The 26,123-nt window shown below is 42.5% G+C and overlaps 1 long non-coding RNA gene across 1 annotated transcript; it reads right to left on the bottom strand.

Moving 5' to 3' along the window:
• Positions 1-23,905: 23,905 nt before the first annotated feature.
• LOC132129226 (uncharacterized) lies at positions 23,906-25,589 on the bottom strand. The gene is made up of 3 exons (XR_009428461.1): positions 25,453-25,589; positions 24,000-24,801; positions 23,906-23,968 (listed from the first exon to the last, which is right to left on the bottom strand). It is a non-coding gene; the product is annotated as an uncharacterized LOC132129226 (long non-coding RNA).
• Positions 25,590-26,123: the final 534 nt, after the last annotated feature.

The following is a 26,123-nucleotide window of genomic DNA, read 5'->3' as shown; positions in this document are numbered from 1 at the left end:
AAACGCCACGGCCAAAAACCTTGCTCTCCTCCTTCTTTTTAAAGTTTAACTAAACCCCTGCTCAGAGCCTGACTCCGCCCACTGACAATATTTGAAAAATGCTGAAAACTGGGCAGATCACAGCGGAGATATAGGGGACGAACCGAGGGCGGGGCTGAACGAGTGACGGATTGATTGACAGTTGCTGTCAGAGACGCTAAAATGGAGAGTGACTGTAATGATGCAAGTAGCTTTGCAACAGAGCGATCATTTGAAGTAGAGGACTTTTCTTCCCCACCTTCACCTGAAGTGGAGGGTGTCGAGGTGTCTGTTGATATCAATTCGAGCCGCTGGCTCAAACTCCGGTCTTAACTCCCGCACCGCGTCGCTTTTCAGCGCGAGCTGTGTGGAGAAGCCCATTTCCACCTCCATTGCGTTGGAGAAGCAATCCCGTGTAAAATGCAGTTTGCACACTCGAGCTCTAGGCGGGAACTTGCGGTCTTCCAGGCCAAGTGCATGTAACCACTGGCGCTTAATTTTAAAGTCTGCTGGTAAACGATGCAGTCCAGCAGTGCTGTCACAACCAGCAACACACCTACGTACCATCCTGACCACTGTAATAAATACAGATAAATCCAAGCTAACTTGAAGATCTAAATAACTATATAATTGCTATGCTAAATAGATGCTATAATAGTCTATCCTGGTCATTACCAATACTCGCAATTCCAGCTCCTGACTCACTACAGTGATTGTGATGGTTTTATACTGTCAAGGGCAAGGGCGTGGTAGCTCATACCAAGGGGCGTGGTGAGCTGGAAACCGCTTACGTCACCTGCCACCGCTTACGTCACTTGCCACTGCAACATCCAATAGGAAAAATCAACTGCAGTAGCCACCGTTCAACCTGAAGAGGGCAGCACTCACAAGTTTTTACACCATATATTGTAGAATTAAAACACTTTATACTGAAATGTCAAAAAAGTTACTTGAATCAATGAACAGCACTAATAAAGCCCCATTCTTATAGATCATTAACTAAAAAAAGTTGGTTTAGGGTTTAGTTACTCTTTAATTTTCTTCTTAAAACGAGAAGATTGTAATTGTGATGGCTCCGTTGGGAAAATAACTTTAATATTGCAAAAAGAGCTCCGCTGTTGACTACACTGTTGTTGACATCCATGTTTGACGTTAGCTACTTCCGCAAACAACAAGTGACGTCGTTGACCGTTGAGTACTCTTTCTGCGCATGCGGGTCACTTCTGGGTCATTTCACGTTCACACAGGAGATCACAAAAGATCGCATTTAATTGAAAAATGTGAACGGCCTTGCAAAAAAATCTAATTTTTAAAAAAAATCGGAATTGAGCATTAAGCCCTGCAGTGTGAACGTAGCCATAGATTGGAGCTGGATTGATTCAGATATTCCCCGATTACAAGGTGAGTTTAATCAAACATGATATAAACTCTTCTGCAAAGTAACGAAGTAATATTGATGTATCTGTAGCACGCTGAAATTATTGTCACCTCGTTTTCTAATTTTAGCTTGCTATCTTTTCATTTAATGCCTAATAGTGTATATTAGACAAAACGTTGATTTCAATAACGTTGTGCTTGAGAATTTGGGTAAGCTTGTTCTAATTTGTACATAACTGTATTCCGAGGGAAGTTTCTTTAATAGTGTTGTCATTTTGTTTCTTTAATGTTGGCTGTATTTTGGATTGCTTCGATCCAAGTTGGCTTGATAGAATAAGTTACGCGATATAATACTCAGTAAGAATAATTCATGTTAATTTTTTTTTTGCGTTGTTGGTTTGTGTTGCAATGTTACTTTACCCAGTAAAGCAGGCCAATGGCAGTTTTATTTTGGTGGAGATTTTCTTAAGTTGTTGTTGAGATTTTTTGAGTTACGTTTTTTCGTGCCCAAAGACTGTCCATTTTGACTTGTCAGCATGTTTGCGTGTCAGTTATGTGGGCAGCAATGCAGTACTCCAGTGGTCTATGTGAAGCACATGAGGATTCACAGCAATACCCCTAACTTGTTTCTTCATTGTTGCATCCAGGACTGTAACAGGAAATGTGCAGTACAGACAACACAATGAGTGTGTGGTGATGCCTAGATCCCATTTGTACCCAGCAGTAGACCTTGTATGCCATGTTGACTTGTGTAGTGTCAAATGTGATACACTAACTCAGTTTTATTCCAATCTTAAAGTCCACATTAAAGAGGGACGAAGAGTGACATGCCCCTTTAAGCAGTGTGATCAATCATTTTCAGTGATATCCACCTTTACCTCTCACATATCAAGGAAACACAAAAATTCAACAGAGGTAAACCTTAATGAATCCATTGTTACCACATCACTTGTGACTGAAGCTGGAAGCTTTCAAGATATTGACAGTGATATGAAAATGGGAGAACATACTGGTGTAGTTGGAAATAGTGAGAATTTGGAGGTTAGTCCAGAAAATATTGATGACATTATTTTTGACGAATCTTGCTCTCTTTTATCTGAAATTACAGGCTAAGTTATTGCTTCCATCTTCAGTCGTTCAGACTATCATTGAAGACATGCAGTCAGTTTATGATGTCAACCAGTCACATCTACTTTTCAAACTAAATGAGAAATTGGTTGCACTTGGGGTTCCCGAGGCTTCCATTAATGATGTCATGGACTGTCTGAAAGCAGATGATCTCTTATGAGCATGTAATAGCCACACACTAAAAACAGACCAGCGCAGGAAAACAGTGTCCAAGAACAGTTTTAATTATGTTGAACCTATGCCCATTTGTCTAGGACATAACGAAGCTGGCAAAGAGTGTTTTTTACAGTATGTCCCTGTAAAACACACGATTGAAGCCCTTTTTCATTGTGAGACTGTGTGGAAGCAGTACAGAGAAGTACACAACCGTATCCAGTTGAAGGATATTTTTGAAGATGTGTGGGATGGTGAAAACACCACAAAAAACTTGGCCCAGACAAAAAAGATCATCTTTAGGCTTGATACTTTATCAAGATTCATTTGAAGTTGTTAATCCCCTGGGGTCAGGAAAGAAAAAACACAAAATACTAGCTATGTATCTCACACTTGCACACCTATTGTCACACAAGCGGTCAAGTATTGACCAGATGCAACTGGTTTTCTTTGTAGAGAACAAGATTTCAAGTATTTTGGTCAGGAATTGGTCATGGGATGCTTGATGAAAGACCTTCAAAACCTTGAGACTAATGGCATAATGCTACCTGATGGACAAATATGCAAAAAGATCTTGCGAGCCATTTGTGGAGACAACCTGGGTTCACACAACATCGGAGGTTTTCTTGAAAATGTTAGTGGCAGTAGGTACTTCTGTCGATATTGTGAAATTGACAAAGATGTGTTTCACACAGATCCTTTGTCCAAAGCTAACACTCGGACACCAGAGTCATACCAAGAGCATGTTCAGAACCTTGAGGAGCATACTGTTCATAGTGGAGGTATTAAATTGGACTCCTTATTCAACAGCCTTTCTATGTTTCATGTATGTCAACCTGGGTTGCCTCCGTGTCTTGGGCATGATTTGTTTGAAGGTGTTGTTGCCTCTGATCTTGCATTGTGTATCCACCATCTTGTCACAGTTGACAAACAGTTCACTTACACTGAATTAAATCGGATGATTGATCAGTTCCGATATTTAGGTAATGATGCAAATGACAAACCTTGTGAGGTGAGGCCAGGAAGTGATAGACTGAGTGGCCATGCTATGCAGAACTGGTGCTTACTAAGACTGTTACCACTGTTGATCGGAGAGAAGATTACATCTCCTCTGACAATGAGATATGGCAACTGGTGTTACAACTGAGAGAAATTGTGGCATTGATTTGTGCACCAGCATTTTCTGCTGACCAGATTGGCCATTTAAGGGTCCTTATTGAAGAATATTTGCATTCCAGAAATCAAGCCTTTCCCCATCATCAGCTTAAACCTAAGCATCATTACATGAGCCACTATCCAGAGCTCATCATTCAGTTTGGACCACTTATTCGTTTGTGGACTATGAGGTTCGAAAGCAAGCACACATATTTTAAACAGTGCACAAGAAAACTGCGTAACTTTAAAAATGTGTGCTCAAGCCTTGCAGAAAGACACCAGCTTTTACAAGCATATCTTAGCGCTTGCAATCTCTTCCCACCATCATTGTTACTGTTTCTTAGGCATCTTCCACTGCAGCTGATGTAGAAAGGACACTTGAACTACCTTCAACTCCTCGACTGATACTCTTTGGTATGTATAGAACTATATGAATGTAGAGTCTATTTTATTTTTTATAAGCCATTAAGGATGTTTTTTCTGTATTTCAAAAAACATGGTAAATGCTTCTGTACAACACTGAAAGAGACAGGTCACACAAAATAAATATTCTGCCATCTTTTTCCCACACTCATGTCATTCCAAGCCCTTAAGACTTTTATTCATCTTTGGAAAACAAGTGAATATATTAATACAATTCTTTCAGCATTTTTGTTAATCAAGTCAAAAAAAAAGCTTTGATGCTTCAAAAAGTTTCATAAAGTTTTTGTAAATGTATGAATTTTATTAGTTTATTCATGTATAAACATTCATCATTGAGCAGGCTAGCGTGTTTGAGTTTCCATTTACCCTGGATCTGACTGGACTTTTAATGGATGAACAGAAATGATGAAAGAATATTAAAAATGGTTTCATTTGTGTTTTGAAAATGAGAACTCTTTGAAAATGAGGTTGACTAATTAATTACTAAATTTTTATTTTTTTAACCCTTCAACTGTATTGAGCAAAAATATTGAGTTAAATAAATCATACAAATTGCAGCAACTATTTCACAATACAAGGTATAATGCACATGTTGACTTCAGTGTCTGTCCAGACCAGTCCACAATCAGCATTTTGAAATGCATATGTTATGTTAAAAGAACAGGGCTTTGTGACTAGGTAAAATCATTTCAGTTTCCCTTGCATTTGTTTGCAATCTGGCAGTAGAAAATTAGTGTTATATGACTGTCTGACATTGTTTTTCTTTGGAATGTTTTAGGTGAAAAACCAGGAAGCTGCATTCATAAATGGATGATTAGTTTTGAGGAGCAAATAATCTGTGAGGGCATCCAGCCAAGTTTTCTGTCTGGACTTGCTGCTGTGTTTTCGACTTTCTACAATTTCAATGTGGAGTACCAAGCTGAGGCTGCATCCCCGTTGGAATTCATTCAGAGGTTAGATGCTTAGATTCATATGAAAATTTCTTTTCACATTCTCGTTATGTAAAATTTTACCCACACTAATTCTGAATGTATGCATTTGTTTTTCAGGCGCTTCATTGGAATAAATCCTGAAAAAGGCACCAAGGGTGGACAAGTCCTATCAAAGCGGACAGGGAAGGTCGGCCACAAAAAGAAATCAGTCAACACTTGGGTTGCCAGTCTACTTAAGAAACTAATGGACTTTGAGTGGGACTTCATATAAGTGAACTCACTCATCCACTGACATACCACACACACACACACCGTACACATACTCTTCACACGACAAAAACATGCTTTTAGTGTGTTAGTCACACAATTTTTTCAGGTGTTCATTCTTGAAAACCTACATTTTGACAGATCGACTTATTCTTCCATAGCAATACTTGTGAGTTAAAAACCCTTTATACAGTCTGCATTACCACCAGCATGAATGTTTGCCAAATTTCACCTCTAAAACTCACTCAACACAACAAAACACTTCGTATTAGTCTCATATTAGCTTGTTCCACCATAACACTTGCAACAATTCTAACTCAGAAGTCATGTATTATCAGTTATAGCACACTGACCTAAAAACACGAACAATAGGGAGCATTACATAAATTATGAACTTTTATCTTTGAAGTTTAAATGATAAAAAAAAACTATTTAGAAAATACTATTAAAAAATACTATTTATATTAGTAACATATTATAACTATTAGAAACATATTGGCTGTTTTTTAGTACTTATAAAGCACTTATTTATGCATGGCCACATTCTACATCACTAATCCTACCCAATATCTAAACTTAACAACTACCTTACCATTAATAAGCAGCAAACTGGCAGTTAATTGAGGCAAAAGTTGCAATTAATGATTTGTTAATATTGAGAATTAGACCTTAAAATAAATTCTGGTCTATATATAAGGTGGAACAAAATAATAATTTAGTTTAATAATAAAAACTAGGTTAATCACTGTGAGGGTTCTGTCGCAGGTCAGAGCGGACCACCAATTTAACGGGTCTCGCTCCTCCCTCTAACTTCCACCTCGAGGAGGTCCCACAACACCCCAATGAACGGACAGACAACCAAGATTAAAAATTAACAATTTTATTTTATTTAAGTTCAATACACAAGTGAGTATTCACAGGGCTGGGCTGTTAGTGTGCAGGGCTTCTAGCTCACAGGTAAGTACAGAATTCAATACACAGGTGAGTATTCACAGGGCTGGGCTGTTAGCGTGCATGGGTTCTAGCTCTCCGGTAAGTACAGTGTTCAATACACAGGTGGATATTCACGGGCTGGGCTGTTAGCGTGCAGGGGTTCTAGCTCGCAGGTAAGTACAGAGTTCAATACGGGTGGGTATTCACAGGACTGAGCTGTTGGCGTGCAGGGGTTCTAGCTCTCAGGTAAGTACAGAGTTCCATACACAGGTGAGTATTCACAGGGCTGGGCTATTAGCGTGCAGGGCTTCTAGCTCACAGGTAAGTACAGAATTCAATACACAGGTGAGTATTCACAGGGCTGGGCTGTTAGCGTGCAGGGCTTCTAGCTCACAGGTAAGTACAGAATTCAATACACAGGTGAGTATTCACAGGGCTGGGCTGTTAGCGTGCATGGGTTCTAGCTCTCCGGTAAGAACAGTGTTCAATACACAGGTGGATATTCACGGGCTGGGCTGTTAGCGTGCAGGGGTTCTAGCTCGCAGGTAAGTACAGAGTTCAATACGGGTGGGTATTCACAGGACTGAGCTGTTGGCGTGCAGGGGTTCTAGCTCTCAGGTAAGTACAGAGTTCCATACACAGGTGAGTATTCACAGGGCTGGGCTATTAGCGTGCAGGGGTCCTAGCTTCCAGGTAAGTACAAAGTTCAATACACAGGTGAGTTTCCACAGGGCTGGGCTGTTAGCATACAGGGATTTCTAGCTCTCAGGTAAGTACAGAGTTCAATACACAGGTGAGTATTCACAGGGCTGGGCTGTTAGCGTGCAGGGGTTCTAGCTCCCAGGTAAGTACAGAGTTCAATACACAGGTGAGTATTCACAGGGCTGGGCTGTTAGCGTGCAGGGGTTCTAGCTCACAGGTAAGTACAGAGTTCAATACGGGTGGGTATTCACAGGGCTGAGCTGTTGGCGTGCAGGGGTTCTAGCTCTCAGGTAAGTACAAAGTTCAATATAGAGGTGAGTTTCCACAGGGCTGGGCTGTTAGCATATAGGAATTTCTAGCTCTCAGGTAAGTACAGAGTTCAATACACAGGTGAGTATTCACAGGGCTGGGCTGTTAGCGTGCAGGGGTTCTAGCTCCCAGGTAAGTACAGAGTTCAATACACAGGTGAGTATTCACAGGGCTGGGCTGTTAGCGTGCAGGGGTTTCTAGCTCCCAGGTAAGTACAGAGTTCAATACAGGTGGGTATTCACAGGGCTGTTAACTGGCTACTCACCACTGAAGATATTCAGAGGTCGATATTCCAAGCAGATACGGGTTTGGTCGATGACTGACGGCTGGTGGGCCTTACAGGTGAGACTCCAAACAATACTGGGCTTCCCACCCAGCTTGGCAGGAGGGCACACGGGGGTGGATTGGCTGTTGTCCTTCGCTTCCCTCGTCGAAGAGACAGCACAGACGACACGCACAATGCCGGTGATTGCTGACAAGGCAAATGACACAAAGTCACGTGGATGCAAGGGTAAGGCTTTGATTTAAAAGCTTACAGAGATTGCTGCGTGGGCGACTACATCCAACCTCCTCCAGAGGCGCCTCCAACACGTCCAAGCTCCAGCTTACTTAAGGTAAAGACTGTGGTCGCCACCAATACACTGCTCCTCTCCGTCAGATCCCTTCCTACGACCGGGGACAAAGCCACGGACAAACACCACACACCACAAAGGCACTACAATTCTTCTCGTGTGTACACTTCAATATAGCAGCACTCACTCACTCACAACATCCACGCCACACCAGCCACTTCCGTATCGTGTGGAACAACAGCGGAACTAAAAACTACTCTTCCTGTTCATAAACCAGCCCCTTTTATATCTCTGCTTCCTTCCCGATCCTCCAATCAGTATCCGACACGTCCTCTTCCCACACCTGCCGTGTATCTGGGATAATTTCCCCGCCTTGGCCAAATGGAACAGAACTCGTGTTTCACTTAAATTAGTTCGGGCGGAAATATTTCCCACACACCAGTTCCGCCCGAAAAAAAAAAGTTCAGCTCAGAATAGTCACCTGGTGACATCCTCCCCCACCAAATCGTTCTAGTCCCTAGAACGTGGTTGTTCAACTCAGTCCCCATACCTCTCGGGGGGCCGTCCTTGGTTCTCTCGTTGGGACCGTCTGGGTGGTGATCCGGGGTCCAGTCCCCTTGGCTCAGCCTCTGGGAGCCTCGGAACTATGGCCCATCCTTGCAGCGGTGGGACGCACACAGTCGGGGCTGGTGGCGCCTCTAGGGGGGATCTAGGGTAGTTCGGGCACGGCCGAATCAAGTTGCGATGTAATACCCGTTCTGGTCCAGCCTTCCCCTCAGGTCGAAGTACATAGACCGGCTGCCCCGGCCGCTGCTGGTGCTGCACCACATATGGAACAGACTCCCAACGGTCACTCAACTTCCCTTTCCCCTGTCGCCGGTTGTCCCATACCAGCACTCTCTCTCCTGGTAACAACGGGGCTTCTCGGGCCGTTCGATCATACATCTGCTTGTTCTTAATTGCGGCAGCATTTATCCTCCCCAAAACTTGCTCATAGGCGGAGTGAAGGCGCTGGTAGTGGCGTCCTACCCACTCGGTTAAACTCGAGGTCTCCTCCAACGTGGCCACCCCCAATACCAAGTCCGTCGGCAACCGCACGTGTCTCCCGAACATCAGGTAGGTCGGGGCATACCCCGTAGTGCTATGGACGCTGTTGTTATAGGCCTGGACCAGTGCAGGAAGGTTATTCACCCAATCGTTCTGACGTTCCTGGTCCAGCGTACCCAGTAGACTCAACAGAGTCTGGTTGAAGCGTTCGCAGCACCCATTCCCTTGAGGATGGTAGGGGGTAGTATGGGTCTTAGTACATCCATACACCCGACACAACTCCCTGATCACTCTGGACTCAAAGTTCGGCCTCTGGTCACTGTGCAAGAATTCTGGGCATCCGAAAGGCTGAATCACTGCCCTCCATAAAGCGGTGGCGGTCACGTTGGCTGTCTGATCCAAAGTCAGGATGGCCCAAGCATACTTGGTAAACAGGTCAGTGACCACCAAGATGTTTTGGTAGTGGTCCATTGGCCTGCCCAGGGTCAGATAATCCATGGCCAGGATATGCAATGGGGCCCTGGCCTGTATCGGAACCATCGGGGCTTTCGCCTCCTTCCGAGCCTTAAACAAGGTACATCGAGGGCATGCTTGAATGAACAAACTCACAGCGGCCTCCATCCCGGGCCAGTAGAAATTTCGCCGCAAGAGCGACAACGTCCTCTCATTCCCCTGATGCCCCAATTGTGTATTGTAGGCCTCTAACAAAGCCTGCACCTGGCCTCCTGGCACCACCACCTGGCAGATCTGTTCTCCCGACTTCGGGTCTTTAATCGTCCTGCACATCACCCCATCCCTCAAGCCAAGGCGTGCCCACTGCCCCAGCAGCTTCCTCACCTTGTAAGTCTGGGCTCGCCGTTCCACCTTCGTTGGCCCCCTCCTCCACCTTAACCAATGACCTAGCGTTCTCAAATCCTGGTCCTCCTCCTGACGCTCCCTCCATCGTTGCGGGTCCCAGCCCCAGCTCACTGGCACAGCCTCCTGTGGACCCCCGATACCTCCTCAACCCCCACTGCCAGCCCTTCCTCCGGGCCTATCGGTAACTCTTGTTGTTCACCCACCGTCTGCTGTGCCTCCGGGAGTCTGGACAAGACGTCGGCATTCGTGTGCTCTCGGCCTGGCCGATATTGGATCTGGTAGTCAAAGTTTGCCAGCTGGGCCACCCATCTTTGCTCCACTGCCCCCAGCTTTGCCGTCTGTAAGTGGACCAAGGGATTATTGTCTGTTACCACCTGTACTTTAGCACCCCACAAGTAGTCTTTGAATTTTTCACTCAGGGCCCACTTCAAAGCCAGCAACTCCAGCTTAAATGAACTGTAATTCGAATCGTTCCGTTCTGCCGGGTGAAGGCTTCGGCTAGCATAGGCGATCACTCGCTCTACCCCTTGCTGCTGCTGAGCTAACACTGCCCCGAGCCCGAGGTTGCTGGCGTCTGTGTACAAGATGAAAGGTTGTAAATAATCCGCATACGGGAGTATGTGATGTTGTCCCTGTGAGGAAGTCCAATACAGCTTGTGCAGTAGCTCGAACCTCCTCTGGGGCAGCCTGAACCTCCCGTCGGGCCTCCCCCTCTAGGGAATTTATCACAAACTGCAGTTCCTGGGGGGCGCTCAATCCTTGGATCCCAGCCAGATAGTCGACCTGGGCTTTCCATTCCGACAGCCGTATCTCAGATCCCGGCCCTCCATACTTCAGTGCCCAGGGGGCTCCCAGAAAAATGGGCATGATTCGGGGTGGGGCCTCAGGCACTGCCTCATCCGCCATTGGGGAGCCGCGGTCGCTCAACTCGAAGTGGAACCCTGCCGACTACGCCAAAATCTGTCGCAGGTCAGAGCGGACCACCAATTTAACGGGTCTCGCTCCTCCCTCTAACTTCCACCTCGAGGAGGTCCCACAACACCCCAATGAACGGACAGACAACCAAGATTAAAAATTAACAATTTTATTTATTTAAAAGTTTGGGGAAAAGGGGAGAGGAAACTTTAAAACTACTGATGACTCGAACTATTTTTGTCCACAGATACGGATTCCAGTCCTCGATAATGCTACTCTTCAGCCCTTCCTAGACAGCACTCCACTTCAGCCCTTGATTTCCAGCCGACTCCTCTCCAGGTAAGTTTAAAGTTCAATACACAGGTGAGTATTCACAGGGCTGGGCTGTTAGCGTGCAGGGCTTCTAGCTCACAGGTAAGTACAGAATTCAATATACAGGTGAGTATTCACAGGGCTGGGCTGTTAGCGTGCATGGGTTCTAGCTCTCCGGTAAGTACAGTGTTCAATACACAGGTGGATATTCATGGGCTGGGCTGTTAGCGTGCCGGGGTTCTAGCTCGCAGGTAAGTACAGAGTTCAATACGGGTGGGTATTCACAGGGCTGAGCTGTTGGCGTGCAGGGGTTCTAGCTCTCAGGTAAGTACAGAGTTCAATACACAGGTGAGTATTCACAGGGCTGGGCTGTTAGCATACAGGGATTTCTAGCTCTCAGGTAAGTACAGAGTTCAAAACACAGGTGTGTATTCACAGGGCTGGGCTGTTAGCGTGCAGGGGTTCTAGCTCTCAGGTAAGTACAAAGTTCAATACACAGGTGAGTTTCCACAGGGCTGGGCTGTTAGCATACAGGGATTTCTAGCTCTCAGGTAAGTACAGAGTTCAATACACAGGTGAGTATTCACAGGGCTGGGCTGTTAGCGTGCAGGGGTTCTAGCTCCCAGGTAAGTACAGAGTTCAATACACAGGTGAGTATTCACAGGGCTGGGCTGTTAGCGTGCAGGGGTTTCTAGCTCCCAGGTAAGTACAGAGTTCAATACAGGTGGGTATTCACAGGGCTGTTAACTGGCTACTCACCACTGAAGATATTCAGAGGTCGATATTCCAAGCAGATACGGGTTTGGTCGATGACTGACGGCTGGTGGGCCTTACAGGTGAGACTGCAAACAATACTGGGCTTCCCACCCAGCTTGGCAGGAGGGCACACGGGGGTGGATTGGCTGTTGTCCTTCGCTTCCCTCGTCGAAGAGACAGCACAGACGACACGCACAAGGCCGGTGATTGCTGACAAGACAAATGACACAACGTCACGTGGATGCAAGGGTAAGGCTTTGATTTAAAAGCTTACAGAGATTGCTGCGTGGGCGACGTCATCCAACCTCCTCCAGAGGCGCCTCCAACACGTCCAAGCTCCAGCTTACTTAAGGTAAAGACTGTGGTCGCCACCAATACACTGCTCCTCTCCGTCAGATCCCTTTCTACGACCGGGGACAAAGCCACGGACAAACACCACACACCACAAAGGCACTACAATTCTTCTCGTGTGTACACTTCAATATAGCAGCACTCACCGCACTCCACACACTCAGTGAAAGAAGATCCGTGGTGTATTCCCGTTTCGGGCTCAGAGTTCTGGCGGGGCGTGTCAGATGGACGAAGACAGGGGGCAGACCATGGCAGGCGTATATATCGTACACCGGAGTCTCTCAGTCTTTCCCAGCGATCTCCAACACTAGGCACTACTATCAACCCTGAGTAAACACACGAGCACTGAGGATTATTAGATCAACACAAGAGAGGGGGGGGATTACCCACTACTACGGGGAAATATGCAGTCGGAACTCTTTCTTAAAGGCAGTTAGTCTCCCTCCACATCCGTCATCCACTCTCCACAATATACAAGGAATGTTCATAAAGTTTTCACCCGCCAGTACACAGTGTTGTCCTCTCCCAATACGAATTCAATGATCTCCTTCACCCAGGGGCCTTCCAAACATAGGATCGCTCCTTTAACCCAATCCACAATAAGATGTAAACACAACATACAAAAAGGTTGAGCACTTATCTTCCTCCGCACTTCCAATATCCACTTTCCTTGGATTCTCCGTTGCAGCCCGTAAATCACAACATCCACGCCACACCAGCCACTTCCGTATCGTGTGGAACAACAGCGGAACTAAAAACTACTCTTCCTGTTCATAAACCAGCCCCTTTTATATCTCTGCTTCCTTCCCGATCCTCCAATCAGTATCCGACACGTCCTCTTCCCACACCTGCCGTGTATCTGGGATAATTTCCCCGCCTTGGCCAAACGGAACAGAACTCGTGTTTCACTTAAATTAGTCCGGGCGGAAATATTTCCCACACTCCAGTTCCCCACACCCGGTGACAGTTCTAGTCCTCCCCCCGCCCGTATTAGGCCCATCAACCTCATATCTTATGTCTTCTCGGGTAATGCATCTTGGAAAGTGTCTTCTGGAAAGTCTAATCCAACCCAGGGGACTGGAGGCTAGAATAATACTGACATACTGGAATTTGCATTATATAAAACACAGCAATGAAGGTAGGGATTTAATGGCCCTTTTTGGATTTAATTCTCCTCTGCTTTGACAGGTCGATTATGCTGGTCATCCAGAAAAGAAATGAGCTTGAGAACAATGAGTGGTTTGTGTGACAGCAAACCATCACTGGATACTGCTGCATATTGCAATTAGCTGTTTGGAATGAATATCAATAATTTTTTTCTGGTAAAATGTTCTTTATTTCAAAATAATTTCTGCAGAAACGCATGAAATTTGACATCATCTGTTTTGAGTGTGTTTTTTAACAATTCTGAAAGCAGTGTGTTAGCATTTGAAAAATGTGCTGAAAATAGTGTTTTGCAGGAGGTGGACTATGAATGACAAAAGAGTTTGTGGTTTTTGGTAGTTGAGGTCATTGAATGCATTTTGTGTGAAGGGAATGAAAATAACATGGCAACTTCGAAATAAGCCCATACTTATTCAAAATATCAAGGTCTAGATGAGGTTTGCTCAGGAGAGGCTGCACCACAGCATGTTTAAAGGCTGCTGGAACCACTCCATTCCTCTGAGAACTGTTTAAAATTAAAAACATCTTTGAGAAATGTGATGGTATGACAGTTCATGGGATAATTTGCATTTTTCAGTGATGAAAGTATATTTGACAACTGAATGAGAGAGAGAGTCAAAATGCCTGAAAGAGCTGGGAGGCAATGTGGATTCAGTTTTAAATGTTGGAAAACCCATCAACCGCCAAAAGGTTGCAGTGATGCTGATTCCTGAGCGCAGTAGCTAGACCCCCACTGTGGCCAACGGTCCTTGGGAAATTATAAAAGGTACAGTTAGCTGGAGTCAGCTCTCCAGGATCTCTGTCCAGTATAAAAAGTCCAAGTCCCTGGAACTAAAAAAATCTTTCAAATTGAAGACAGAACCAACCCATCTAGACAACTTGGCTAACAACACAAAGCCAAAGGGCAAGATTTACTAATAACTTGCACCAGCGCAAACCATCTTTTTGCATTGAAATAGTATTATCAGGATTTACTTAAGATGTGCAGTGAAGAATTAATGCTCAACAAGGGTTTGGTACTTCGGCCAGTTGACCACAGAGATCAGTGCATGATGAGCTTTTCCAACTGTGGGGCAAGCAAATTTATCAATCCACAAAGCACTCTTTGCTTCTGCACCCTTGCCACCAGCAGCGGCTGGAATGAAGCTGCTCTGTTCTCGGCTTTCTGCCGAGGCCTGAACCCCATCTTGCGTCAAAAGATGTCCATCTATGAGGATACCGTGAGGATACAAGGATAACGACTTGCCATATCAAATCCCCAAAAAAAAACAGCTGCAACTGCCTCATCCAGCCTCTCACCTCCAGCACCAGAGCCCATGATCAGGGATAATTACCACCTATCCTCCATGGAATGGTCCCGTCGACTCAAACATGGCCTCTGTCTCTACTGTGGATCCAACTAGCACCAGCTCCGCACCTGCCCCGTTCATCCACCACGCCCAGCGGTGAGTACTATCCAAATTACTATCCGAATCAGTCCAGATATATCTTGCATGCCTCATATAGATGCTCTTCTAATGTATCAAAACTAATCCTTTCCAGTCAAAATACTCGTTGACTCAGGAGCGTCTGGAAACTTCATCTCCTCCTGCAGCCTGACTAGATTCAAAATTCCCCATTGCAAAAATAACACCACCTACCAGATAACAACTGTCTAAGGAAAGCCACTGGGGCAGGTGCGGGACATGCATCATCCTGGGATGCCCCTGGCTCTCTAAACATCAACCCACCATCCCCAGGAAGTCTGGAGAAATTCTTGAGTGGAGTGTAAGAAGGAATGTTTAAAGGATCTGCCTGTTCCGATCTCAGTCCGAACAAACCTCTCCATCTGCTCTACCTCCTTGGAAAGCCCAGACTCACTGCATGTCACTCCTATTCTTCCTGAGTATCAAGCGTGCCAGGAGGTGTTCAGCAAGGTCACAGCCACTCACCTTCAATCTCACTGGCCATTGGACTGTGCTATTGACCTGCTGCCTTCGGCCAAACTACCCAAAGGTCACGTCTACCCACTGTCGATCCCAGAGAGAGCCACTATGGAGGAGTACGTTCAAGAAGCTTTTCAACAGGAGTTCATCCATCCATCCACCTCACCCGCAGCATCTAGCTTCTACTTGATGGCCAAGAAAGATGAGGGTCTGAGGCCCTGCATCGATTGCTGTGTTCTCTATGACCAGACGGGGAAATTCACCTATCCCCATCTTCTGGTTCCGGCTGCCTTGGAGGAACTGTGCGGTGCCCGAGTCTTCCACAAGCTGCATCTAAGGAGTGCTTCTAACCGCATCTGCAGGGGTGACGAATGGAAGACCACTTTTGTGACATCCACCGGGTACCTTTGCCTTCCATCTTCCAAAATGATATGCACAAGATCTTCAGTGACATTCACAACCGGTTCGTCCTCATCTATATCAATGATATACTCATACTCACCCAATCTTGAAGAACACTATGATCATGTCACCCACCTACTCCAACATCTCCGCCAACATCACCTGTATTTAAAAGCTGAAAAATGTGAATTCCACAAATGCACCATCCAGTTCCTGGGCTACATCATCACTCCTATAGGAATACAAATGAACCAGAGGAAGGTGGATGCGGTTCGGAACTGGCCACAACCCACTACAGTAAAATATCCTGGGGGTTCGCCAAATTCTACCACCGCTTTATCGCCTACTACAGCCAGAATGCGGCATCACTCACCTCTCTTCTGATGGAAGGCCAAAACCCTTACCTGGACCCCAGAGGCACACCAGACCTTCCTCCAACTCAACTCTGCCTTCTTCACCTACGTCACCGGCTCCTTCACACCCAGATCCCAGTCTCCGCTTTGTGGTTGAGGTGGATGCGGCGACCCTGGGAGTTGGTGCCGTGTTGTCCCAATGGAAGGGTGAACCTCCAGTACTCCATCCACGTGTGTACTTCTCATGGAAATCATCCCTGGCGGAGCAGAACTACGATGTGGGGAATCTGGAGTTGCTGGCCATCAAGTGCCCTGGAAGAGTGGCAGTATTGGTTAGAGACTGCCCAACATCCATTTGAGATGATCACAAACCATTAAAACTTGCAGTACATCCGAGAAGCTAAGCGTCTTAACCCTAGGCAGTCCGGCTGGGCATTATTCTTTACACGCTTCCACTTTGTGGTCACTTACTGTCCGGGGAGTAAGAATGTCAAAGCAGACACACTTTCCCACCAAAACCTGCCTGATCTAACCCCAGAGGAACCAGAGTCCATCCTACCACCTTCAGTCTTCATGTCTTCCATCCAGTGGGCACTCGACGACCAAATACATGCTGCCACTCCTCTCCTCTGGGAGGTCCAGAAGCTGTGTCTGGCCCTTCTGGATTCTGTCCACACCTCTCCAGGAACTGGGCACCCAGGCAGCCACTGAACCCTCTTGCTCCTCCAGAACCGCTACTGGTGGGCCAACATGGCCCAAGATGTAGCCCGATATGTCAAGGGATGTTTGGTCTGCGCCATCTCCACCATGCCACAATGTCTGCCTGAGGGTAAACTGGTCCCATTACCCATCGCTCGCCTGCCCTGGTCCCACCTGGGGGTAGACTTTGCCACCGACCTCCCTCCTTCGAACGGATTCACATCCATCCTAATAGTCATTGACCGGTTCTCCAAATCCTGCGAATTAATCTCACTATGAGGATTACCTATCGCCCTGGAACAAGCCCGAAGCCCTCTTCCAACACGTAGAAATAGTTTCTGAAAGAGGCCCCCAGTTTATCTCCAGGGTCTCACAAGAGTTTTTCCACCTCCTGGGAGTATCGGTCTGTTTATCCTCTGGATACCACCCACAGACCAATGGCCAGACTGAACATAAAATCCAGGAGATCGGATGGTATTTTCGGGCCTACTGTCATGAACATCAAGACAGCTGGAACCAGTATCTACCCTAGGCAGAGTACGGCCAGAATTCCCTGCACCAGGAAACCACTGGACTCACTCCATTTCAATGTGTCCTTGGATACCAGCCGCCACTGTTTCCCTGGACCGAGGAGTGTTCAGAAGTCCCAGCGGTAGATTACTGGTTCCATGAGAGGGTATGGGACTCAGCTCATGTCCATCTGCAACGGGCAGTCCAGAGACACAACGTCAATGTAGACGCTCGTTGCTCTGCCATTCCCGTCTATCAACCCAGGGACCACGTCTGGTTGTCCACCCGGGACATTCACCTCCGGCTGTCCAATAGAAAGCGGAGTCCCCAGTACACAATATGTACTATTGTGTTTTATGTATTGTGTTAATCAGCTACATGTCGGCTGACTCGATTTTCTTCTCATACATTCCCGTAGCGTCACAGTGCATTTCCCTGTTGAAGCCGAGCGTCCATTGACTTCAATGGGGCTGCTTTGAACAATTTTTTTCAGTGCTCCGAAGCTAGACGGTCATTGGATAAATGCTGCGATTATGTCCCGCCCACGGACGCTCAGCATCTCTGGAGGTGAATGAGGAGTGGGCTGGCCCGGACTCCGGGCTTCCGCGTGATGATTGGTGGATCTGTCGATCTCCTTTTGACTGACAGCGGTCTGCACCATAAGTCGTCGGTGAAGCTGTTTCACACTCAGTCCCATGATCGCGGATTTCTCAAGTGTATTCGAAAGACAAACTGCGGCAATGCAGAACCACCACAAAATTAAATTCGTAACTAAGACAGATTGAAAATGTGCGCACACACACACACACACACACACACACTATAGCCATCTAGTGGTTAAAGTGATTTATTACAATTTTTAAACTGAATTTTCCAAAAAATGGGCAAAAATCTTACATTAAACCTTATAAAATTACCCATGGTATCCCCATGTATGAAAGTTAGAAATCTGGGTCTTTTATGAAGTGAAATTTACCTGAAATGCTTTTTTCTTTTTTTGTAAAAAAAAAGCCTATTTAAATAAATATTTATTTATTTATAGAAATTTAAAAGATTTAAACCCTCCAAAAACTGTACAAAGTTTAGTAAAAACATAAATGAACAGAGTAAAATTATATTTGTAAAAAATTTAAATATTTTTCTATTACAAAATTAAATGTTATTGTCTGGGGTCAAAAAGACCCCGAGTGTCACTACAAATGAAGACCATCAGAGGGTTATAATGTAGGCCGAAAATGAGCTTCCCCTCTTTGAAAGACCAGCAGCCGCCACTGTTACCACACCATTCAAAAACTCACTCACCACAGTCACTCATAGGCTGGTCTCAAGATTACAAGCTTCTCAAGCGGATCCCTTGCCTACCTGTCAGCCTGTCTATCCTGGAATCCTCAACTATCTATCCCTCTGGGCTTCTTCGCCCGAAAACAGGCGAAAACTTGAACGTTTTGAAATGTTTAATTTTTTTGCTTCATCGGATGGGGATGAAACTTAGTGACTTTTGTTGTATTACCTATATGAACATACAAAAAAATCAAGGAGATGATTCTGATATGTTAAAGGGTCGTAAAAAAAAAAGTCACACTTAGCTTCCTCCCGCCCGAAAACGGGCGACATAGGAAATGAATGGGAAATACGAAAAAATAGGAAAACTCAGAGAAACTTTTGGTGGTACAAGCTACAGATCAGCAACTGTGCTGAAAAAAAGTGTACAGCAATGAAGGGGTGAAACTCTAGAACATCAAGAGTGCAAATAAGATCCCCCCCCCCCACACACACACACACCCACGCACACAAACACACACACACACATACACAGATAAACTGGCGACTGCAACAGCAAATTTGTAGAATATTCCACATAAAATCAATAAATGAAAAAAAAAAACTTGCTCAAATGCACACACACACACACACACACAGAGAGAGAGAGAGAGAGAGAGAGAGAGAGAAAGAGAGAGACTGGTAAGACTGCAACAGCAGATTTTGAGAATATGCAAAAATAAATAAATAAAAAATACAAAAAGAGACTCTCGCTCAAATGCAACACACACACACACACACACACACACACACACACACACTCACTCACACTCACTCACACATACACACACACACACACACACACACACACACACATTGTGTTCCCTTTCTAACCAAATGCTATAGTTTGATTGTAATCATAATGCAAAATCTGATACTTATCTAAACATTTTTGTTAAGAAAATAAAGTAATCATCTTTTAGAATATCTAAATGTATATCTAAATTAAAAAAAACGAATAAGATAGAGAAATCATGTCTAAAACAACAAAAGGAATCAAAAAGCCTTTCTATATAGGATATATAGGAAGCTATAGACAGCCTACAGGCTGGTACAGGACATTACACAAAAGTGGCTATTTTTTAAAGCCACTAGATGAAGTTCTTCTCCTGGAACATTTTTTTTTTAGGCTGGCATTCTATTTTGATGTGAAATGCTGCATTTATTGAATTTTTTTTTTAAATAAATATAAAATAAAAAATGATATATTAATTCTAATGGAAAAAATAGCTCATAAAAATTATATAATTAATGCAAAGTATCATAAAAAAATCTAAAAATTCTAAATAATAATCAGAAAACATTATAGAACAAAAATATATTTGATTGGTTATCCTGGGAAAAAGTAAAGTACAATTTTAAGGCTTCGCCCGTTTTCGGGCGGGAGGAAGCTAAGTGTGACCCATTTACGAAGAAGCCCAGAGGGCTATTGAAGGATTAGAAGTTTCCGCACCAATAAAACCGTTTTTTTCTGCTTCCATTGATCACTTCAGTTTTGACACTCCTATGTTGAGAGCTTCTCCTCTGTTGCCTTAAACTCACCTGCTTGTTTGAATCTGCCTGTTTGCCTCCTTGACCAGTTGTGACAACTAACATAAAACATATAAAGAAATATATTCTTTTTTTGAAATGCTTATTATTGAAATTAATGAATGACTGTCATACTACTTTACATTAGAATTTGTGTTTCCTGGTGTATATGGCAAATAGTAAATACTTTTGAATAAAAAAAAAATATCATGTAACAAATATCTGCTATGGAATGTAGTACAGAATGTGGACTTATGTTTTATGGTGCCCTCTATTGGTCTTATATTTGTCCTTTTGCAAGAGCTTGACATCTAACATTCTATTGAATGGAGCTCCAATTGTGAATTTCTTTCTTTTCTTTTTTTTTATCTTACGATGATGAAAAATACAGTAAACCGTAATATTGTGAAATTTATAATATTACAATTTAAATGGCTGTTTTATATGTTGAAATGAAATTTACTCCTGTGATCAAAGCTGTATTTTCAGCATCATTCCTCCAGTCTTCAGTGTCACATGACCCTTCAAAAATCATTCTAATATTCTGATTTGCTGCTCAAAAAGCATTTCTGATTATTAATGTTCTGATTATTATCTGGGCTGCGTCATATTTTTGTGGAAAATGTCTGAGGTAAGATTGAATTGTTTTATATATATATATATATAAAACACTGAAGACAGGAGTAATGAAGCTGGAAATTCAGCTTTGATCCCAACAATAAATTACATTTAAACTAATTAGCATATTATATATTTTTTATTATACATATTCTAATGACAGCAATTGAAAATGTAAATCTTCAGATTTATAATGTTTTTGTGAAAGTTTGAGAATAGTATTTTACAGCTTTATGAAACATTTTCTTAGATGGAGCCTGGAAAGCCTGGAGAGAGACAACAAACATTCACTTTATCTTATGTCTACTGAAAACTTTTCAGCGATTTTTATCATATTTTACTGCTGTTTCCATACATGCAGTTTTTATGTCCCAGTAACCAGTAAAAGAGTAAAAGTGCAGTTCTGACTCTATGCCCATTCATTTAGAAAGGAGCCTGGTCTTGTTATTCTGAAATAGATGCCCGGAGGCGTTGCCAAGATGGCGGCCTAAAAGGACTTTGGTCACGCTCAGGAGCACACAGTGTAAACACACGCAAATCACTAAAAAGAAAAAGCCAACCGTTTACTATAAATATTTTTTGAAAACCATCTAACATACTCTTAAAATAAAACTGATTAATATGTAAATCTCTTTAAATAAAAAAAATCGATCTGTGTTTGTCTGAGAGGCTGCAAATATTAATTATTCAGTCACCTTCATTACAGTGGTATTGGTTTAGGCTAACTGCTAAAACACTTTGGTTAGAGTAGCAAAACCATGGCTATTTTTTAAAGGGGAGAATACAGCTAGATCTCAAACAGTGGATAATTTATCGTTATATATCATCACATTGCCCAGAACTGCTCAGTGTACAGAATTAAACCATCATAGATGTAAAAGAACTCACTAGAAGCTGCTTTGAAACGATGTGTATTGTGGATGTTCTATAAATACCTTGACTTGAATGAACCAAGCTGAATATTCTTACTATTGGAAATGTCAAACAACGGTGCAATTTTTGAATTTTGATTATCATGTATTATTTAATGAATAAAAAGTTCAAACGAACAGCATTTATTCAAAATATAAATATTTTCTAACAATATATATATATATATATATATATATATATATATAAAAAAATATATATATATATATATATCTTTGCAATCACTTCTTAATTTAACGCATCCTTGCACAATAAAAGTTTTAATTTCTTACAAAAAAAAAAGAAAATAAAAATGTACTGACCCCAAACCTTTAAACTGTAGTGTATATTGTCAGAAAATATTTATTTTATAAATAGACTTCTTTTTAACTTTTTATTCAACAAAGAATCCTGAAAAAAGGTATCACAGGTTCTAAAAAATAAATAAATAAAATAAAATATCAAGCAGCACAACATTTTCCAGCACTAAGTATTAATCAGCATATTAGAATGAATACTGAAGGATCGTGTGAAACTGTCATGAAGTAATGATGTACTGGAGTAATTATGCTGAAAATTCAGCTTTGCATCACAAGAATGAATTTGATTTTAATGTATATTAAAATAGAAAAATGTTATTTATTGATTTACATCATATAATTTCACTATATATATATATATATATGTGTGTGTGTGTGTATATAAAATTCTCGTGTTTTGATCAAATAAATGCAGTCTTGATGAGCGTAGGAAACAAACATTCAAAATCGTCCCGATTCCAAACTTTTGACCAGTAGTGCATATGTATTATTGTCATGGTGCAGTAACACAAAACATTCCCTCACCCACTTGACTTGAAATTGGTGCACTGTCAATAAATAAATAAAGAATTGTACCATCAGGGGTACAACAGCTCGTCACGGGGGCAGTACCCTTAGATGGACACCTTTGTACATTTTTTACCCTAAATGGATGATTGTTAGTATAACCAAGAGTATTAATATACACACTGTTGGCATGATTTCGTGAAGTCAGGGCACAACATATTGAATGGTTCATCCTTTTTTTTTTCTTAAACTGCTTATACTGTTTTAATGGGCATTACCACTTTCAGACATGCAAGTAAATAGTCATTGTGGTGATTGGTGAACGTGATTGCATGTGTGTTTTAACAAACACAACTCAAACTTCATTATGCCACGTACACACACACACACACATATTTATAAACAAAATAGAAGTACATTTCAGTTATTGTAACATGATCAATGTAATATAAACAATTAATTTCAAAACAAAAATGTTTTTTTTTGCTTGTTTGAGGATATTTTATTCACACAGCACATACTACAGGAGTAGATAGATTCTCAGAACAGCGCAGTGTACTACTGACAGTTGATAAGGAGAGAAAAAACTATCAGTCATGTTTAGAAAAATAGTGTTGTTAAAAAAGTATAAATTAGACCTACTGCTGAACAACTTAATATTGCGCATCCATAAATAGTTGGGATTAAAACAGTGTTTTATACTTTCAGAGACTAGTATTTGTCAACAGAAACTTTGACTGCTGCTCAGAAGCATGTTGCATTTGACCAGTTCTCATGTTTCCTCAAAATAAATTTACACATTCGTCCAAAAAAAAAAAAAAAAAAAAAAACCTTCATGAAATCTTACATATTCATAGACTGAGTTTATCAAAATAGTTGAAATGCTTGAATAGAAAACAGAGGTAAGATGTGTTTGGAGACTCTTTGCAAAGACATTTCTGCCCTCTTGTGGTTACAGAGAAAGACGACAATATTCAGCAGCAGCTGTTTCTATTTCTGGGCCAGGTTTATCAAAGTCATTTTTACATATGGACATTTCTGCACAAGCTAGCCAGTATAATACTCTGTATTTTGGGGTATGAGAGGTACCAAGTCCGATCAACATGCGTCCCTGCTGTTTTTCTCTATAGCAGATCGTTTTTGTATGAACTAAGCTATTAAGCAATTCAGGTTCTATGGCGCGTACACAGTGTAACTAAATACGGTTGTTACTCCTGAGGGCTTATTTTGCATTCAGACAGATCGGAACTCTTACCTCCTACACGGAAAAAATAAAATAAAAAATAAAATAAAATAAATAAATGCTAGAACGGCGTTTAAAGTTGGACATGAGTAATGTTATGCTGGGTAGACAGCAAAAGATTTTTTACATCTTATACGATTTTCAAAATGTGATAGACCACAAACATGAGGATAAAAAAAAAATCTAGATTTAACCATTGTGATGTGCCATGATGTCACAAAGACAGCACGTCACACACAAACAGATTTTCAAACAGAAGGCTTGTTTGAGATGAGCAAAATCTGCGCAGACCGACCACCGGTGATCAGCGCGAGATGCATGCCGGTTAGAAAAGTGTCCGAGTTACGTCCGCTTTGCTCTGAAGTCATGCTGACGTGTTCCAAAAAACTCTCGCGACGGCGAAGCGGCTGTGTCGGATTGAGCAGTCGAGCACAGTTGCTCTCCACCGACTGCGCTGATCAAAAGCATGATGGGAAACGACTGACTGACGACACAGCTTCATGCTCATTGGCTGAGAATGTCAACTGATACATTTTCTCTTTATTCTAAGAATTAGATTACCCAATTATTTATTTATATTTAGATGCGAACTAAACAAAAACAAAACACGCCTAGTGAAGTTAAGAATTAGAACACGCATTTATTTTATTTTTCTTGTAATCAGAATCCTTCCTTGTTGTAACTTTCACTTTATTCTATTGTATGTTTGTGTGTATAAATAAATCAATCCATTAAAAATATACATGCACACATACATATCTAAATGGACTGTTTAGCCATTATGCCTCTTATTATGCTATCTTTGTGCCTCTTATTATGCTATCATTATGCAATCTTTGTGTGGTTTCATCTGAGAAGTGTCAGGGACTTTCTTAAAACAAGGGAAGAAATTCTGAAGAATGTTTACTACAAAACAGCTTTGACTTGCATAGTTTGAAAAAAATATTATGGACGTGATCTGCACATGATGACAAAACAGTGGTATTTCGATTACATCCACTTCGTCTGCGATAAAAAAAACGCGACGATCTCCATTGCTGACGTTTGCAGCCGACAAAACAGCGAGATTCAGGAAGTGTCCGACTTTAAAGGTCTTTTTTGACCAGTGTTGCCAGACGTACGATAATTATCGTATTTGTACGATAATTTTTACCTCTGTACGACGTACGATCAATAATGAAAAAAATCCCGTAATGTACGATAATTTAAGAATTTGATGAAAATGTAAATGATGGTAGTAGCAGTCATAGGGCTTCTTTACTCATACACGAAATCGGCTATTTACAGACACTCTAAATGCGTTCGTGTGCACTTCAGAGTGTGTTAAGAATGCAGGAGAGTCCCCTGCTTTAAAGCCAACGAGCATGACAGCAAGAACCCCTTCAACATCTGGCAACACGCAGGATTCCGATGACAGCGGCTCAGATGTGGAGTTAACTGCACCACGCAGCAACAGCTAAATTCCGCCTACAATGGACACGACAATGCAAGAGTAAAAAATAATTTTAATATGTTTTAATATTCACCGCAACGCAGACAGTCACTGAAAATAATGGGATAGTATTTTGTCGCACTGCTTCCGTCCAACCATATGCCTACTATTGTGGTAATTTGCAGGTCGTGTAAATGTAGTTGGTTTTGAATAGATAGATAAGTGTTTTGACTCGTGTACGATAATATTCTTCCAAATACGGTAATTTTGAACTTCTGGTACGATACTTGGACATTTCCAATCTGGCAACACTGTTTTTGACCCCTCCCCTTACTGCAGCCACCTACTCTTGCCTACATTTAGGCGAGGCAAGGTGCATCTCAAACAAGCCTAGAGTCTCGACTGTGAACACAGGGAATCTCGCAAAATCTCGTGAGACTTCAGAATAATAATTGTGTGTGTTTGTCCTCGGGGTTCCCCCCACACATAAGGATTTCTGATCGTAAATATTAAACATGTTGAATATTTACGATTCGCGATCTGGGAGGCTCCGACATTTTTCCACATACATATATATATATATATATATATATACATATATATATACACATATATATATATATATATATATATATATATATATATATCTCCCAAGCATTTAGTGTTGAGTACTTTTGTTGTTGTTTAGAATTGGCGTGTGAAGATGCTTACATTGAGTTATGGCGCCGTCATGGCCTACATTTGACAGTGACGTGTGATTGACCTAAGGGCTTTGAGGTTGGAAGCGGTACATTTCAGTTTCCCGCCTTCGACTTCGTCGGGAACGAGGCATTACAAATGCTCAGGTAGTGACAACAGCATTTACATGAAATTAAAATAGCTCACATTAGGGCTGTGCAAAAATTTTATTCGATCTCCATGCACATCTCCTCAGTAAAGGCTCTCCTGTGACTAGTAGTATATCTCCAGCACGTGCGTTCAGA

This window comes from Carassius carassius, chromosome 4 (assembly GCF_963082965.1).
Source record: "Carassius carassius chromosome 4, fCarCar2.1, whole genome shotgun sequence".
Lineage (NCBI taxonomy): Eukaryota > Metazoa > Chordata > Actinopteri > Cypriniformes > Cyprinidae > Carassius > Carassius carassius.
The sequence above is the reverse complement of the archived record's forward strand: the minus strand, read 5'-3'. Positions and strand labels throughout refer to the sequence as shown.